Source organism: Macrobrachium rosenbergii, chromosome 41, assembly GCF_040412425.1.
Source record: "Macrobrachium rosenbergii isolate ZJJX-2024 chromosome 41, ASM4041242v1, whole genome shotgun sequence".
NCBI lineage: Eukaryota > Metazoa > Arthropoda > Malacostraca > Decapoda > Palaemonidae > Macrobrachium > Macrobrachium rosenbergii.
The window spans coordinates 6189300-6209059 of NC_089781.1; the positions used below are offsets into that span (position 1 = coordinate 6189300).

The 19760-nt window shown below is 36.7% G+C and overlaps 1 pseudogene; it reads right to left on the reverse strand.

Annotated features, from left to right (window-relative positions):
• Nucleotides 1–1672: 1672 nt before the first annotated feature.
• On the reverse strand, nt 1673–15984 carry LOC136826590 (glutathione peroxidase-like; annotated as a pseudogene).
• Between the last annotated feature and the right edge of the window lie 3776 nt (nt 15985–19760).

The following is a 19760-nucleotide window of genomic DNA, read 5'->3' on the forward strand; positions in this document are numbered from 1 at the left end:
CAGAAAAAAAGTGCGGACAGAATAAAGTGCAGACGGACAGACAAAGCCGGCACATCAGTTTTTTTTTACAGAAAACTAAAACTATTTAGCATTTTCTTACCCCACTAACTTCTGTGGAAATCAATTAATGGAGCAAAATCTAAGAATCACCCACGAGGAGAGTCGTCTTCAGTACTTGCTCTATGCTTAAATTTTACATTACTGGTTCCAAAAAAAAAAATCTTGTTATCTCATATTTGTTTTCATTAATAATTTTTTATTATTTTCAGGAGGACGCCCATCTCGTTTTGGGGGTATCAACACACCAGGTTACGTAACAAATTAATTATTGTAAACGCAATTTAAGATACGGCCACAGAAAAACGCAAGTGATTAAGAGAAAAAAAAATAAGAGGAGACTCGAGGAGAATAGAACACTTGGGAATATCATTATGACTAGATTGATCGTAAAGGCAGTAATCTCACCAAAAAGAAGACAAGAAACACCAGGTGAAATAACGATCAGCTACAGGAACTGTAAAGACCATGAATTGGAATAAATTACTTTTTTTATTTCTCATGATGTTTGCTGCAACACTGGACGTTTATGCAGCCTGTACACCAGTTATAATTGGCTTTTAATTACAAGAACATTTAGTCTTGTATACATGGAGGACAGATATTCTTTTTCAACCGCGTGCAACCAAAACTGAGGGCCAAAGTTATCAACACAGTCTCTTTGACACAAATATCCCAGAAATTATTCCATTCTAACCCAACCTAATTTTGGACTCTATGGGCTGCCCTATTGTCTGTCAGCCTCGACACCCCAGTGATTGCAGCAAAAATAACCACCCCTTCCTAGCTGACAGGATCCAGTAGGTAATGTTTTGCCAGATATAATTTCAGTGAGTTTTAGTCGATTTTGCTTCCGACGAGAACCCTGGCTACTGAGGAATCCCTTTCATTTAACTTCTAAACAAAAAAAAAAAAAAAAGTAATGAAGGGGATTTGGGGCGAGGAAAACTCAGATGATTTTCAATCATTTTGTCCATGAAACCTCGCGGAATTATTTTACATAAAAAGGCGAATGTGTGGGGAGAAATTTGCCTCGAGAATGGACTCGTTCTCTAGTTTATTGTTTACAGTTTGGCGTTGCTATTCTTAGCAATGATTATATGTTTTATCTTTCCGAAACCAAGGTAAACAGAGAGGGTTGGAGTCAGGAAGGGCATCCGTTCATAAAACATCTGCCAAAACAACTTATGAAATAAACAATTCAGTGAGTGTTAGCATCACCTGGAAAAGACTCATTGAAAAACAGCGACCCCGACTAGGGATTATTCTGAGAAGAAGGGGAAAGTGACCATCGATCATGAATGTTTCTTAAAGAATTGACCTTATTTCCACTGTGCTCTTATAGAGAAGTCGGGTTCTTGTTTATACCTACGATATCCAATGACAGAAATGTATGTTTCAAATGCAGTACAGGCATGCAATAAAAAATGTGTTCCTCCTTAAATTTAGTATTTTCGGCTTTAGATGTGTGATTATAAAAAAATAAAACATTTTTCTTTACAAGCAGAAGAAAACTGCAGTCATTTACAAATACATTTGAAGGATGATTAAAAGAAACACGCAGCAGTTTTCCTACGACACATCGACCGCTCTGGAAAGGTATACAAAACAACTGTTTCACTTGGAAGTTTTATTGAGTAAAGTGGTTTTCCAGTTGCCATGACAACAAGGTGGCCAGTGCAGCACAACGCCCACATGACATCAGAAGGGAGCTGATCTGGCTGAATGTGCTTAGAAGACCGTCACAGCCCCACTTCCTCTTCCAACCTCGCCCACCTTTGGGGTTTCTAGCGAGATCTTCATATGCGCCATGCTGCTGGAGCACTGGACTGACCTCATATTGCCACGGAAACTGGAAATACAGTGGAAAAATATTCCAGAATGTTAAAGTTAAAGACTCTAACTAGAGGATGGTGTAACGGAGTTCTAATAATTCTACAAGAACTATCTGGAGTAGCAATGAGATAAGTTTATGGAAATGTTACCGCTGTGTTGATGTAAAATCGAGTATAACATCAATCATTCATCATAATTTCTCAAAACATTTATTCTTAGATTTAAATTTCTTTAGATGTTCATTGAGAAAGTTTTGGACGTCGTACGACAAGACGCCGAGGGTTGCAGTTCTGCGGGCTTATGCATCTTGCTGCAGGAGGAACATGATGTCGTTCCTGATCTCGTCGGGCTTCGTGCCGGGGTCGTATCGCATGAAGGGCTTTCCAGATTTTGAGATGAGGAATTTCTCCCAGTTCCAACGGACGTCGTTGGTCTTCAGGGGCTTGTAGTAGAGGGCGTTTGGATCCGCAAAAGCTATGCGGGTACTGGGGCAGTAGGCCTTGGAAAACGGAAGAGAATTCGTCATTAGACGGTTGAGATTCTAGGTCTATTGTTTAGAGTTTATCATCTATTTATTTATTTATTTATTTTTGTAATAACAACTCTTAATAGTCTTGAAATATTCATGCAGTTTTGAAGTGATAAAAAATATTCAATAAAGAATAGCAAAGCACTGTTAGTGTTTAAAGAATTGCTCTCTACACATGACAGACATCAAACTGCCTCTGAAAATTTCACAACGAATTAGACTATGAACACAAAAAGTCGACAAAGATTATGATAACAGAGTCACGATAAGCTTCTTCCCATCTTTTAATCAAAACCAGTTAGTGCACATACCAGTAGAAAACTAATACAGTACCATTAATTTCAGAAATACGCGACCGTCAGCATTTAATATCAACCCCGAGAGCTAATAAAGAAACAGGTAACAATAGTGATAAACCTACCTTCAAGTAAGTGTAAAGAGGGTGTTCCTTCTCGCCATTAACCTCTACTTTCTTGAAAAGGGTGAAGTTGGGCTTGAAGCCATTCCCTGGGCGAACGTACGTGATCCCGTTCTGCAATTCCGTTGCATTTGCAGCTGGCTCTTGCTGTTAAGGGAAAGCGCGAGAGATCATTTGCATGGGTAAACAACTCATTAATACTCAAATATCTTGGAAGGCTGTTGCTGTTAGATTTAAACGGCCTTGTGTCAACTGGGGCCATCTAACCTTGGGGTATAAAATCTGGCACAAGATGAGAGGAGAGAAAGTGTAGAAATCGGAATGAAAATGGATGGGAGTTAAAATAAATAAGGATACACCGCAGAAAAGGGGTGGCATAAAGCAAAACAAACCACTTCGCAGGCTGCTTCTAATCTGACAACATATTTCACGAAAGGATGTCTATCTTTGTGTCTTGTGTCGTTTACTAAAATGTTTGTGAACTTAAGAACAACATACTTCAGTTGCCCTAGTGGGATATACAGAACAAATGCGTTGCTCAGATGACCTTAAACAGTCGGTCGTTATTACTTCTGTTTCTGACAAGTATAGTAATTGCCGTGAATTGCTTATGTCTTTATGATGAAATTGGAACGTTTACGCGTCTCTTTTAATGCCTGCTTTGTTATGAAAGAAAAACAAAAGCAGTCTCTGTTTAGTGTAAGGAGACATTCGAGACGCGCATAACCACAACAACGAGTATAGCCCAACACCAACCTCAGCGCCACAACGCAAGAGTTCTTAGTATCAAGTCCTGTAACCCTTGGCTATAAATAACCGCCTGAAAGGCCGTTCTGTAAACACGACCTCCTAGACTAGAAACAACCTCATGGTAACAGTAACTCTCGGAATCTCGCTCTTAACCACAGGCTCCCTCAGAGATGTCTGCGTCATTCAAACACAGCGCTCATAGTAACTGCAACTCCAACCATAATTAAACTGTAACACGACATCTTCGTCATTTGCATCAGTTTAAAAAAAAATGAGAGTGAGAAACCACATGAAAGTCACGAGATCTTTATCGCAAATGATATTTGTAAGGTCTTATGACAGAGACGACTGTCTAGTCATTTCTGCGCATTAATTACAAAGATTTGGGATACCAATATTCGACGTCATCTCCATTATAGTATCGAAAAATCTAACTGAATTATCATCCGATTCAAATAAACGTATCCTACCATAACCACGCAAAAGTATATACGTGAAATACAGTCAAAATTAAGCCACAAATAAGTCAAGAAAAGTATTTATGAAAAAAGCTTAGTCACAAGAAGCTACGTATCAATCGCATTTCCAGTCATGTATAGTACATAGATTAGTTATCTAATATTGTTTTTTGGCAAAAGAACTATTAGCAATTGTACGGCGATTTCTTTGTGGATTCTCACAACCACATAACAGGTCAACAATGTTGTTTATTGTAAGTGTATCCATATTGATATACACTATATATATATATATATATATATATATATATATATATATATATATATATATATATATATATATATATATATATGAGAGAGAGAGAGAGAGAGAGAGAGAGAGAGAGAGAGAGAGAGAGAGAGAGAGAGAGAGAGAGAGAGACTGGGTAATAATCATAAAAAAAAAGAAAGGCATTGATTTTCTTAGTATTTACGTCCAATGATGTCATCTGCGACTTAAATCCAATAAAAAAAAGCTATGCATACACACAATTACATATATATATATATATGTACTGTATGTATGTATATATGTGTATGTACATATATATATATGCACACAATTTTATATGTATGTATGTATGTATGTATGTATGTATGTATGTATGTATGTATGTATGTATGTATGTATGTATGTATGTATGTATATAATCATTAACAAAATCCTCTAAAATAACAAACAATTAGTCAATTTAGCATAAGAAAAATGAAATACGATAGTCTCCTAAAACTCTGACAGTTTTAATAAAAGGTCTAAAAGTACGTTAGCCCCAAAATTCTCTGTGAACACTCACCTTGCCGAACTGGTTGCAAGGGAAGCCCAACACCTCGAAGTTGTCGTAAGACTCATGAAGCACATTCATATCGAGGTACTGAGCAGTGTAACCTCAGTAGGTTGCAACATTCACGATGAGGATAACCTGTCAGAATGTAGACAAAACATATTTAGAAGTTAAGTTAGTAATACATGTATATTATGTAATACATAATATATATACAGTATACAGTATGTATATATATATATATATATATATATATATATATATATATATATATATATATATATATATATATATATATATACTCACACATATGTATATAATTATATATATTACACACGAACACACATTATATTATATGGGTGGGTGTGTATTACACACGTACAATACATTATATGTACACACATGAATAATACTATGTACTTGTACTGTGTATTTTTGTTAATACTCTCTTCATAATGATACCTTTTATATTCCTAGCTGCTGCATGTTTACTCTGCGTATAAATAGATACGCAGGGTACGAACACCGACTTTTCTGGGCATTCATATCCTGTCACTTAGTCAGTTTCGCCATCCATATCGAAAACTGGTATCCGTTACGCAACGCTACCGGATGTTTTTTTTTATTAGTATTTATTATGCAGTACGAAAACACCTTGGTAAACAGAGAGAAAACAAAAAAATACGCGAAAAAAATTAAAATTACTATAAAAAACGTGTTAACAAACTGGCAAAGAAGTTCGCATAGCGTACGATGAGACTGCATAAACAAATGTTTCCTACAACCACGCAGATTACACGATAAGTATATTTAACAAACGGCTCAATCTGAAAACAAAAAAAAGGGGGGGGTAAAGCAAAATTCATAGCTCAACATATTTGTAAGATTAAATAATATAAAAACTAAGAACAGTTTTTAAAAGCTACGATATCATAATAACATCACACTGGGTATGTTCAAGGCCAGACGCACGATGCTCAATTAGCATTAATTTGGATCAAGTCGACTGAGGTTGGTTTAGCCCTGCCCATAATGAAGAGATCCCGTGGTCGTTTGATATTTTGCTCGTCCTTTTGATACAGTTACTCGGGGCTGTGGGACCTTCATGTATCCACAGCAATGCAATGAGAGAGAGAGAGATACTGGTATTTAAGTGATGATTTACAAATTATAATTAAAATATGAAATATCAAGAGAAACAAAATCTTATACAATATAAAAGAGAATTTGATGATGAAATTTAAGATTGACTTAAAAAATTTCAATTAAAACAGTAAAATTATCCAGATACTGACTATGTTATTATAGGAAACACTGAGCTTTACTTATTTATTTATTTATTTATTTTACAAATACAGTCACAAAATCACTGTCCTGGCTGATCAAAGGCTTAAAGAAAAGTTTCGCTTCCAGTTGGTGGCCAAATCATGCGAAGAAAGTATTTAAGCCCTATGACTGATGATTAGTTACTTTTTACAAAGATGCTTGAAGCTGAAACGGTCAAAGCATTTATGCCTATTGAGCATATTTATTTTGCTTCCTAGGATATAAACTCCTTTAATATCTCCACTTTGGGGTTTGTGTGCACACACACACACACACACACACACACACACACACACACACACACTCACACAATCATTCTTGATTTAACCTAGTTAATTCATGCATCACACTGGGTATGTTCAAGGCTAGACGTAAGATGCTCAAATAATTATATTTTGGCCTGTTAAGTTGACAGAATGAGTGTTTTGTAATCTTCGCTGGTCAGAGATGATCTTGTATGAATTTATTCATTATTTTAATAACACAACAAGGCCATTCCTAATCTGACCATTATATGAAAAACAAGATGCGTGGTATTTATAAGTTTTTTCAATTCTTTTCGTATTAGTATTTTCCTTCATAAAACTAGGAATACTTGCAATGCCCTCTAGTAAAAATTTCCACCTCGTATTCTTAAAACCACAGTGACACGCAGTTATACATGTAGATGTATTACAGAAAAAATGAAACGCTACGTATAAATCTTGACTGGTTTCGTCTTTATATCTCTGACATCTTTGGGAAGTGTGTGTGTGTGTGTGTGTGTGTGTGTGTGTGTGTGTGTGTGTGTGTGTGTGTGTAAGAGAGAGAGAGAGAGCGTTTGTCACATACACGCAGGACGTTTTTATATTTACAAATACTACGCTATAATAATTGTTTAATATCGAATTCATAATACTCTGGGAATAACTCACTACTTTATACAGCGTACGTATATGTGTGTATATATATGTATATATATATACATACATATATATAATATATATATATATATATATATATATATATATATATATATATATATATATATATATATATATATATATATATATATGCACAGTGAGCAAAGGTTGAAAACTATCTGAAAGAAGGAACTGAAACAGAAAGATGGCTGCCTGGCCCCTACTTAATGCTCTCCATATTGGGTAGGGAAGGCATCCTAGGAGCGACTGGTTGGTCTTGCTGTTAAGTGGGATGGGATTCTATACAGTCAATCGTTAGGTTTCTCGTTGTAAATAATGGGTTTGTTCCTAGTGCTTGGAGATTTCTATTGTACTTTTTTTATATTTCTGATTACATTTCAGTATGCAGTTCTATTCATCCACTGAAGATTGTACTAACGATCTGCTCATTCACTGAAGATGGTACTAAGAATCTGCTCATTCGCTGAAGATCGTACCAAAAATTTACTCATTAACTGAAGATGTAACTAAGAACCTACTCGTTCACTGAAGATTGCACTAAGAATCTATTCATTCACTGAAGATCGTACTAATAATCTACTCAATCACTGAAGATCGTATAAAGAATCTGCTCGTTCACTGAAGAGAGCATTAAAAATCTACTAATTCACAGAGGATCGTGCTAAGAATCTACTGTACTCATTTACTGCAGACCGTACTAAGAATATACACATACAATGGTGATCGCACTGAGAAATCAGAGTTGAAGGAGTCTTTTGCGTTATCCATTTTAGTAGCGTAAGTAAGGACATTCGCTGTTTCTCTCAGAGCTACGAAGGAGGGATTTATTTTCTACAGCATATACTTTTCCAATGAAAATCCAAAATAGTTAATAACTACACACCAATCCACAACTCATTCAACATACTACACTCAGATAAAAAAGTAAAATTCCTTCTATACAAATGACTTGCGCGTCAGTAGGCGCCCTTGAACTAGGCGGCCTTTAGCCATCGTTCCCAGGAATACAACGAATTTCGCCAAGGGCACAAAAGCGGGAAAAGGGCCTGGCTTAATCCACAGCTACATTCTGGTTCTTACAAGCTTCCTCACACGCTCGCGTCAGGTACCCTTTTACGTAAATTCTGACGTCATGTTACCTATTCGAAGTTGGAATGGAAACACTGACGCCTTAAAGCAAGGTTTCTAATGCCGTAAAGCAAAGGACCTGTCTTTCTAAATAACCGGTTACTATTTGGCACACAAGACCAAGTGTATATATAACTATTTTTTTTTCTCGTATGTTGTACAGTACAGGCAAATCTCTCGACTTTGCGTGGAAAGTGGTTTTCATAGCAGTGTAACGTTCATATGTGCACAACCCCGGCTACATGTCCCTGTATAATGCTGTATGAGCCGTGGCCCATGAATCTTTGACCACGGCCCAGTGGTGGCCTGGCCTATATAGTTGCCAGACGCACAATTATGGCTAACTTTAACCTTAAATAAAATCAAAACTACTGAGGTTAAGGGCTGCAATTTGGTATGTTTAACGATTGGAGGGTGGGTGTTCAACATACCACTTTGGTGCGGACAGAAAAAGTGCAGACGGACAGACAAAGCCGGCACAATAGTTTTCTTTTCAGAAAACCAATTAAAACCGGACGCAAACCCTTCCCCTTCACGATAAAAAACACCCGTACTTCCGGACATAACTTCTAACTAAATACACATAGAACAAAATCCCAAAATCTACTTGGAGTAAAACCAAAATATTCTAGTAAAGTTTACGATAATGAACAAAATCAAGTATAAATTAAATAGAGTATAAATTACCAAGCATTCGAGCACTTATTTCAGAGTTTTTGCTATCATGTTTACAGTCAAAAGATACTGCAGAGCCGCTTCTCAAGGTCTCTGGTTTCCGTTTCGCACGTTCTTGAAGCGGTTGCTCTCTTGCGTCATGGAAGACGCCATTATTGCGTCTCGCCTGAAGCACTTCTTGATGCGCCATTTCTTTTGCGGTATCGTTACTTTTTACTAGTTTTACTACTGCTACCACTTTTGACCGTAGTATTTTTTTTCATCGTAATAATGAGGTTTATGTCAGTGGGGTTTCATTATTGTATCCATCGTTACTTAACTGCGTAAATTCGGTACCGTCGACATTTTAGGCATGAGAGGAACAATGGAAAAGAAAAAGGCGCGATGCATCGGCTAATGCCTTAAATTGGACTTAAAATTGACTAAATGCTTATAAACCAACTTATACTTATCTTTATATTCTTCATCATTGTATGTTGGCCGTTGGTCGAGACATGAAAGACTATCATTTTGGTTAATAATCATTTATAAATAAATTTACTTAATTATCTATGCTCTTGAATACGAGAGAGAGAGAGAGAGAGAGAGAGAGAGAGAGAGAGAGAGAGAGAGAGAGAGAGAGAGACTGGTGAAAGTGCTGCGTTGTGATTCCCAGCGGTCTATCGCAACTTTTTGTCATAGCCCCAGGCTTTTAACTTTCTAAGGTTATCTCCTTCGCCCACCTATGACATGTAAGAGAGAGAGAGAGAGAGAGAGAGAGAGAGAGAGAGAGAGAGAGAGAAGACAGGCGTTATATAGACAAATTACATACGCTGTTTAAACCACATTCCCGAGTTGTATGGTACTACTCAAGATTTATATTAATGCAAATTCGTTCATCCATAATCAGTGTGACAAGGCTATTGTTGTTCCAGCTACATTGTGACCACCGGACAAAAGACAGGGAATGGGCGTGAAATTCAAAGCTAGTAACCACAGGTGAAGCGTATAGCCAGTCTCCTAATAAGGCGCTCCTTCTGGGGTACCACCGACTGTAAATGTATTACAGTATGGGTTTTTTGCAGCGTCCCATTGGCAACAACTTCACTGCTTTCTCCCGCCAACTTTCATCCGACCTCTTTGGTCTTTTCCTACTTGGCTGTCCGACTTCTTTACCTTTACCTTTTACATACTGAGGACCAATTCGTTCTGAAGAAACTTCCGAGAGTTTATCAAAGTGACCAATTAGTTTCGTTAAATTAATTTATGATAATCTGGATTTGCAAAATAATCAAGAGAAAAGGGTAATCAAATAAGTTAAATAATCAATAAACGAAAAAGAAAAACCTAAACTAATGGAGAATATTAAGAGCAAAATATTTTGTTGATTGTCGGGTTAAAATACCGATCTGGCAACAGACTAGAACACACACTGAACGGTGACAACCTTGACTGCAAGTTTTTGCAACAGTTTTGTAATCCTTTTGATGCGTAATCTCAAGAAATTCCTCCGTTCCACAGTTAGTTTCTGGACGTATATTAACAACATAGTAACATAATTCGCTGCTGGTCAAGCATGTGACAAGATTTAAACACGGCAGAGAAGTTTTCTGAGTATTAGGATAAATGGCGTGAAATTAAAGTTTTAAAACAATAATTACCGGTATCTTTTTCAAGAAAATTGTCTATTCATTTTTACTAGGTACTTCTTTCGTTTCTAATAAAACGCTTATATGCTTTTAGACGATCATAAATGAATTACCTCATATGATCACGCAAAAATGCAATTTACCTGAAGTATACAATTGAACAAAAGAAGTACATTCATTGCCTAGAGCCCTAGACAGTATTTCGCACGCCAGTTCTGCATATAATAATAATAATAATAATAATAATAATAATAATAATAATAATAATAATAATAATTATTATTATTATTATTATTATTATTATCATCACTGTGACAAAAGACATCTGTACGAAATACAAAGGCAATCATCAAAATACAGGTAATACAGATATAAAATTAATAATCATAACGTTGATTTGAGGTCACTTTCTGATATTCGACTTACCTTCCCCTTGTATTCAGCGAGGGAAATGTTGCGACTTTCGAAAAGGTCTGACTCTTCGAAGTCATAAATGGTGCCTCCGTTGGAGGGATGGTGGAAGCACGCCCGAGATGCGACGCGGTCCTGGGCACCGACGCCCACGCCGATGGCCGCCAGCGATACCAGCCCCGCCCACAACATCCTGGAAAGGAAGGATGCATAGGAATGACTTCAGTTTTGGCAATTTATAAGAATAAGAATATCCACTCCTGCAGCTTTTGTTTAACAAGATATGACGACTAAGGGAAGCGACAAAATTAATACAAGAAATAAAGACGAGAGAGAGAGAGAGAGAGAGAGAGAGAGAGAGAGAGAGAGAGAGAGAGAGATTGGTACGTACTAGGAACGGCTTGACCTAGACTGATATGGAGAGAGAGAGAGAGAGAGAGAGAGAGAGAGAGAGAGAGAGAGAGAGAGAGAGAGTGCTTTACCATATGGATTACACACACACACACACACACAGAAGGAATCAGCACGCAGGAGTGGCGTGATGCCTTACATTTTCCTAATAGACCTACCGCTTACAACAAGGCATGTACTCTGAACTAAAAACAATTTTCAGTTTTCTCTCCATGTAATACCAGTAAAATGATAGATAAATAATCAGATAATCTGAAACTAGTAAAACTAAGCAAAGCATTTTTCCCAGGCAACCTGCTGAAGCTTTAACTCACCTGAGGGCAAACTTTTGTTCATTTATTCATATTGGTTTATTTTATTCATACAGTTTGCCGACTATGCCACGAAACCTCCTATAAGGCAAAAGGTTCTCTACAACTTGATTAGGTTAAAATACCGATTTTTTTTTACTGGAGAGGGCCTGATCAGACCTGCTTTATGACAGCTGGGTGGTTTTGCAAGATAAACCGGTTAACCACATATAGCATAGTGACAAATATCGCCAAGCCCTCCTTATATGAATCATCTTCAATAAACTCCTTATGACGTCTAACATACCGTTATGTCAATAAAATATAAATCAACCACAGCCACTTCCTTAAAAGCAAAATTACTTTGGGGAAAATTGTCCAACTCGATTTACAATTACAGAAGGTAATAACTCCATATACAGTATCTAGGCTCTAGGGTGGCGTTGTGTAATTTCCCAGAAGATATCACATCAAAGCAGGGGTGTATGTGCTTTGACTAAGAGAGAGAGAGAGAGAGAGAGAGAGAGAGAGAGAGAGAGAGAGAGAGAGAGCGAGAGAGAGAGAGAGATTACCAATAGTAAACACAAAATTGTACGAGTGTAGGCAGAACAATGCGATAATGTTTTCATACATAGCCTACATATTTATGTATGTGTGTGTGTGTGAATCAAGGACAAGCCTAGTTTACTAAAGAAGTAAAAACTGAAGCCAAACACAAGAGCACTAACAGTCAATTCAACGCCAACACATTTAGTTATGACCTCATCGGGCGTTCTTTCTTCCCGTGGGGGTTACGAAACTATCTCACAACTTATTTGGGGTCCCAAGGCCAAACAAGAGGATGTGGACCTTTTGGAAAATAGTACAGTTTTGTTCTGTTGTTTCACCTTGCTTGTTGAAAGCATCCATACCCTCCCTCTACAAGAGCTACGATCCTCTTTTTATGGTTAGGGCTACAGACGCATACGTAACAATCCTGTTTTCTGAGGTCATGACCCTTAAAGTGTAGAATGTGACGCTCCTCCCTTTGCACTGTGTGTGTGTGTGTGTGTGTGTGTGTGATCTATATGGAGCGTAAACACATACAAATACACATGTACCTGAGTATTTACGTATATTGCAAACATATAAAACGTGCAAGCCATAGGCCTACATTCTCTCTCTGTCTCTCTCTCTCTCTCTCTCTCTCTCTCTCTCTCGTTTCAAGCATAGTTCTTAACAATTTGAAACCCCTAACACGTATATTGTGTAAGCTCACAAAGCAAATATAGACATGTCTTCGTTCAATGAGGGGTTATTTATAACTAGCCAATCTCCGTCCTCTTGTGACGACTGTAAGGTCCTCTTGACTCATTGCCTCCGGGGCTTGGAAGTGTCTTTCTTCCCTGTTTGAAGATGGTTCGATAGACGAAGCTAACGTTTCTACTTTTATAATTTCGTTAACACCTCGCTTAAATTCAAATACTATTCAGCCATTATCTTTCTGTACTAAAGTCTCAAATACATTTAACTACATATAATGAAGAGGACAAATACATTTAACTACATATAATGAAGAGGATGAGGCAGAAACAGCCACTTCAAAATGAACGCGATCGTTGCAAAGTGTTTCGTTGCTACTTTCAGTTTTAGAAGTATAAGTTCAGATTTCAAGAGGTTTGATTTCCTTGACTTCTACAGATTTTGTATCCTTCAAATGGATAAATTCATTAGGAGTATGTATTTTTTTTTTTTATTTACGTTTAACATATCCTCGGTGTCGATGATCTACAATGACGGAACTCAGTTCAGTCATACATGCTTTATAAGCGACTGAGTATAACTACACTTTAAAACATGAAAGTTCGCGTGAACATATACTGTGCATGTTCTGCGACCAGGCCAGAAAAGAAGAGTTCGATATTTTATTATATACATCAGTGCACTAGCGGGTCCAGGGTTGGGGGGGCACCTGGGAACGTGGCCCACCCATCATGAAAAATAATGACAAAATAATATTGAAGATTTAGATAATAATAACATAAATGAGAAATATAAAAATGGGAAAAAATAAAAAATCTATTATGGATATATATATATATATATATATATATATATATATATATATATATGTGTGTGTGTGTGTGTGTGTGTGTGTGTGTATAATATGAAAACTGGTGGCCCCCATTAAATTTTTCTGTATCCGCTAGTGCATCAGTGGTACGGCATGAATTTTGTTAATCTGTCCTTAAGTTACAAAGGTTGCTGCTCAAAGAACAGGGTATATTTCGTTGGGCAAAGGTCGACAGGACGGGAACTTTTGCCCTTATACAGCGCGAGGGTCTGAAGATGATGGGAAAAAACTTTCGAGTATCTATAAAAACAGTAGACCTTTCGGATCTTTCCTAGATAGTGACCCCGAAGGGTTTTCGGGGGTCAATGTCTTTATGATATTTATAGTCTTTTGTTTATGTTTTTACGGTAATCCCCAACGGGCTTGTACTAAACACGCAGCAGAGGTGGATACATAACGGGTTAAAACCCTTGGGGTCATTATCTAAGAAAGATCGGACTTTTCTAATAAAATGAGAAAACAAAGGAATGTGAGTAAACGTACATAGACGAAGCTTTAAAAAATCTGGCTTTTGAGGAAGAAAAACACGCTGAAAGATATCTGATTCAAAAAAAAAAAAAAATTGGACACTATCAAATTTCGGTGTCTTGTGCTTATAAAATCCTGCACTCGCGTAAAAATGAACATGGTCCACTAGTTCTCGGAAAACCTGTTTTACCGTGGCTTGATCAAGTATGACAGAACTTACAGTTATGAGTGAAAGAAAAGAAAGAGTTGTGACAGCCACTCTGATTAGAAACTATACGGAGTTCTTGCAACTCTTGTATACATCTTTTTCATTCATAGCATCTTTTTGATTCATAAACATTTACGGAGGGTTTTGGGTGCATTTCTTCATTGAACAAGAGCAAGAACCTTACTCTGCAAAAAAAAAAAAAAAAATCAAAGGAAAAGTGCGCACTTCCATTCCAAGTCTGTCTTGAAGAAGCTGCATGCTTAAACTACTGAGGAAACATGAAAGTGAATTGTTACCCAGAGGCTAAGTAATGAAAGACATTCTAATACATTTGGAAGGCTACACAAAGTTTTGCAGAAAAACGCAGCACTCTTGATTGTTATTTATTCGAGGCTCAATTTAATGTGTTGATTAGTTTAAATACCTTTGAGAAATTTAAATTCTGTAAAATGTGTTGTAAAGCTTGAATAATTGGACTAATCTAAGGACAGGGTCATGGCTACTTTTTAGTCTCCGATTTTGGATGAATATTTACGAGTTTATCCGTTACAGAGATTTTAGTTAAAAAAACTAATCGCAGGAAAAATAATAATTCTCTAAAATTCATTGTTAAATTTCACTCTACACCCTGCACGGCTTTCTCAAGAATGTATATTAAAACCTTTCTTTCTTTCAATAATTTTTCCATTCGTGGAACACATGACGCATTCTCCTGTGTGTGTGTGTGTGTGTGTGTGTGTGTGTGTGTGTGTGTGTGTGTGTGTGTGTGAGAGAGAGAGAGAGAGAGAGAGAGAGAGAGAGAGAGAGAGAGAGAGAGAGAGAGATCGTTGTATATTGCAATCAAGTCACTGAAGCTGGCTTATTATATTACCACAGGGTAGTAACATAATAACCATAAACATTTGCCGTATATTAAATAGATATTGAGAACGCAAACATTTTCTTTGCTTTTTCTTTTACACCCTGACTGGTCTGAAATAGGAGGAAAACTGTTCTTTCGAAAGCTCAGATAACATTGTCATCTATTTTATGGGTCTATATGTATAGAAGTTGTATTACTGAAATACGACTAAGTGGAAGTATGTCTACATGTGTATAAGTCTTTTCTGAAAATTTATAAGTCTTATTATTTACTGTTGTTTCCATTTTGCTTAGCTGGCTGCCAATCTTATTTTAAAACACGTGAACATAAATGTATGAAAAGATACATTAGGTGTAGCATGGACTTTTTCTCCATCACAACATCAAAAGCAGGTAACTATTTACAAACATAAAAATCCAGAATAACTAGGCATTCTACATAAAGGTAACACAACATCCATACTTTAATACGGAATATCTTACAACTGCCAAAAGTCAAGAGAGCTTACCTGTTGGGGTACGAGAACGCTCCAAACACTACGTACGTCAGACGTACACTGAACAGGACTCTTGATGCGGGATGCTGTTTATGGTGTGGAGCGGCTTGTCTTTTAGAAGGGCCGCCTGTTGCGCAAGCAAAGTCGAATATCGTACACATTCGGGGGATTATTGTCGTTCTTTCTGTTGTCACCTCAGCTGCATTACGCAATTCGCAAAACAAAACCTTTTATTTCAATCTACAACCAAATTCACCGTTAAAACAAGGTTGTTTGATGTTCTCTTACAATACTACATAAATAAATTAGACGCATATATGAAACCGAACCGCCTCAGTTTTGATGTGGAACCAGTGTATGCAGTGCCTTTCACGGGTTTAGCTAATGGCTAATGTCGCATTAGTAGATTAAAAAATATCTCAAGGGATTGCTATGAGGTACCTGAATCTAAATGATACACATTTAAAACAAAATTCTCTCAAACTGTACATCCCTGACGTCGATAAACCCATATTTCATTCCAATCATCAAAAGTTACAATCCAAAAAGCATGTATCAGAGTAAAGCAATAGAGTAATTGCGTTTACGTGAAATGAAATTTTACTACAAGTCAGTTTTGGGATTACATATAAGGAACTACGTTGTTTCGAACGTTCATATCAATCATTATACATCTGGTATCCGGCATAGTTGCCATTAGACATTATTCAGCGAACAGCGCTCGCCACGCCATATAAATATTGGAAAAAAAATGACGTGCACAACATACTGGATGACTTTTTGCATGTCCACAGGATATCATAAACCAAGCAAAAAGCGTTAAATTAGGGTTGATGGCAGCAATAACGTGGGAATAACCTACAATAATATATCATTGCTGCGTGAGCAAGGATACTGGTTACATCGGATTTGCTAAAAAAAAAAAAAAAAAAAAAAAAAGTCTTGGATCACAAGCAAGCATGATTTTGAACTTTAAACTAAGCTTTCAGCATTACTGAAAGTTTTCTTGGGTCTTATTGAAAGTGCATCAAAAGGCACTAGCAAAACCCTCTGGGCTTCTTGTGTACCTGTCCCCCACAGTCATTTTTACGCTTCCTCTTATGATAGTAGTAAACTGCAACTCTGGTCCCCAACAGGAAATGCCTATGGTGAAAGAGTGGGAAAACCCCGAATTTTTATCGTAGCCCCTCCATTGTGCGTCCTATAGCAACAAATTATCGATGACTTCTATGATATCAATAGATTATAGGGTATTCAAATATTCCTCTGGTGACCCAAAACGAAAGTAGGTTAGTTTCACATTTCCATTAAAAAAAAAAGGTACGTTCTCAACCACAAAATCATAATAATAATAATAATAATAATAATAATAATAATAATAATAATAATAATAATAATAATAATAATAATAATAATTGACTGAAACATAATGTGCCTTCTTCCTAAGGAATTCTACTGCTTTGCATTATCAAAGGAACCAGTAAAATCCGCCTTCATGACAAACGCCTCATGACTAATTCAGACAGTTCTATTCACCTGAGGGAGAGGAGTTGAAATAACGTCCTTGGTATCCTGAATCGAAGAAATGATAAAGGGATCTCAGAAATTTCTGTAGTTTCATGAGCCACATTTTGAAGCACCTGACAACCAAGTGTTGTATTGCTAAGGTCGCAAAAGGAAAATGCAAAAGAAAAAATAATGGTTGATACACATACAACAATAAACGACTATCGAATATTCTTTCACGTCTTTATTTTTCACTCTACCCTAAGGCTCTACCCGACGTCCATAGAGTAAACTCAATGGACCTTTACTCTACCCATATCAGGACCCTCTTATACAAGCTTGACTACACCCTTCCTAGTGCAAGTTGACTTTAGGATAGGGAATATTTACCAACACTGGCCTGATAATCAGCGAGAAGTTATTTTTTGCTATCGATCACGATGGTGTTGACTAATAAAGTCAACAGATATTACAGTCAAGGCCCTATATGAAAATTAACAAACTCTCGCTATTCCCGGATGTTAAGCCCTTTTTCAGATATATACCTCTTTCACACACTCTGTCTACCAGGTCCTAGGTCTCTCTTCTCCTCCTTCTAACACTACTTAACTGTACACTCTTTTCGCCAACTTAACCTCTTCCATTCTCTCCATATGACATTCCATCTCAAAAGTGCAGTTCCATCTTTTAAACTATATTAACCTTTTCATCACTTCTGCACTATACATTTCTCATTCATTTAATCCTGCTTACACCTTTACTTCAACAGCTTCAACCTTTTCATTTGTATTTAACACCCACCCTTCACTTCAATTAAATGGAGTTGGTCCAAATGTTCCTTCTTAATTCCCACATTGAGTGGCAAGACTCTCCCCAACCTTTTGAATACAACTTGCTACCTTCCTTGCTTCACTTACTCCTGTGAGTTACCTTGTCATTATCTGATATATTTACTCAAATTGCTGTATGAATCACTCCTGTTCTTCCACCAATCATACTAATATTCATTCTCCATCTTCCTGGTTTCTCTTTTCTCTCTTGACCTCACTTTTGCTGGCATTTACTCTCAACTGTCTCCTCTAGTTGGTACTTTCAAACACTTTCATTAATGTTTGCCGTCTCTGTCCTTGATTGGCTCTCTGTCATCTGCAAACAATTATTCCACGCTGCCTTCACAACCCATTTGGTTATCCCAAAGCTAGCACATACACCTCATTTCCTTTTTTAGCTTCTTGCATCAATCCATCAGTTAAGATATTAAACAGCCATAGAGGCATAATCCACGCATGTCTCAGACTTACTTTTACACCAAACCAGTCACTTGCCTGTTTACATACTCTATCAAAAGCTTCGCCTCCAGCACGGAAACTTGAACATAATTGCCCTCCTTGTATCTTCTTCAGTCACTTTCTCAAGAATTCTCACACTTACACAAACCTCTTCCACCGCTACATGATTTAGCTCTGCCTCTCATCTATCTTCCACATTAAACAAATCATCCAAATATTTGTTGCATCGATCCAAGAGTGAGTTCACTTCAGACAGCAACACTCCACCTTAAGATTAATTTCTTCATTAACCTGTCTGTTTGCATTTACTTCTCTGAAGAACAACTTATTCTTGCCAGTAAGACTTAATTACCAGTTCTCAGCCTGTGTGTTGGGATGAAGCTGCTATCCCTACAGCCTTTTCACCATAGCTGCTATACATTTATGGTCAATTTATGCACCAAAACTTCCTACCATTTGCATTCCAAATAAATAAAATTAGTGACATGCATATCTTGATACCGTTTTAGTTTCGTCGCCACACATCATCTCACACACAATGTTATATATATACAGTAGGCCTATATATATATATGTATATATATATATATATATATATATATATATATATATATCTATCAAACCGTGTACCTTAACAAGGGATGGCTCCAGAAACTAAACACAACAGTCACTGCACATTAATATATCAACTGATGCATCGTGGATGAACACCCGGTGCTATGAAAACAATATTAGCCATTATGTATATTATATATATATATATATATATATATATATATATATATATATATATATATATATATATATATATATATATATATATATATATTATTTAAATGGATGTATTTATGTGAGAATGTGTGTGTGCATGTATGCACCAGTAGCTCCAAGCACACACCTTGACACATATGTTTACTTACCTGCAAACAGCGAACTGTTTGACATTACTACATAACAAAAAAGAATAATGGCACATTTCCATTTCAATGAAAATTAATTATTATTATTAGTAATCATATAACACACACCATTTTCTATTTTTTAAGGGTCATAAAGCACTCAAGCATAAAAAATACGGAAGCAAAATCAACCACAGAAATGCTGGAAAGTTCTAACGAAACAGGTTTTAAAATACTGTAATACATATTCCGCCTTTC